The sequence below is a fragment of the Cucurbita pepo genome, chromosome LG15 (assembly GCF_002806865.2).
Source record: "Cucurbita pepo subsp. pepo cultivar mu-cu-16 chromosome LG15, ASM280686v2, whole genome shotgun sequence".
NCBI lineage: Eukaryota > Viridiplantae > Streptophyta > Magnoliopsida > Cucurbitales > Cucurbitaceae > Cucurbita > Cucurbita pepo.
The window spans coordinates 2,333,122-2,333,741 of NC_036652.1; the positions used below are offsets into that span (position 1 = coordinate 2,333,122).

Below are 620 nucleotides of genomic sequence, written 5' to 3' on the forward strand. Positions count from 1 at the left end.
CCCCCCCCCCTCCTCCTCCTCCTCCTCCTCCTCCTTGGGGGCAGGTTCAAGCTTGTAGACACAGCTATTTTGTTGGATTCTAGATTGGCTTTCATGGCTCAGTCCCTCTAAAATTCATCTTTTCTTGACATTCAAGTTGATTAAGATTAACAGCTATAATTTATCTTTTCTTAATATTCAAGTTCATTAGGGTTTTGTTTAACCCATTTTCCTTTTGGAAAGCTGTCGCATTCTCACAATTTTTATTTCTTTAATAAGAAACAGACTTCGAAAAAGAAGAGAACTGCTGAAGGATACAAACTTCTAACGGGAGAGGAAAAAGGAAAACAAAACACCTAAAGCAAAAATAAAACGAAAAAGATTACAAGAGTCTAAAAGAAGACTCCTAGTTGTGTATATACTGATATTTCGATGCAAATATTTTCTATCCAAAAACTGAATGAAAACTAACCTGAAAGGATCATTTTAAAAGAACTTAAGCGGGAAATAGCAAAGATTAATCAACATTTATCTCATATTCTCCGAAAGTGATGTTGCTCTGTTTAGCTATCTTGATCTGAGCCGGAAAAAAAAAAAAAAAAAAAAAAAAAAAAAAAAAAAAAAAAAAAAAAAAAAAAAAA

General features: G+C 32.6%; 1 protein-coding gene across 1 annotated transcript in view; it reads right to left on the bottom strand.

Annotated features, from left to right (window-relative positions):
- LOC111811391 (phosphatidylserine decarboxylase proenzyme 2-like) overlaps nt 1-620 on the bottom strand; it is a 28,574-nt gene that overhangs the window by 14,444 nt on the left and 13,510 nt on the right. The window lies entirely within an intron of this gene.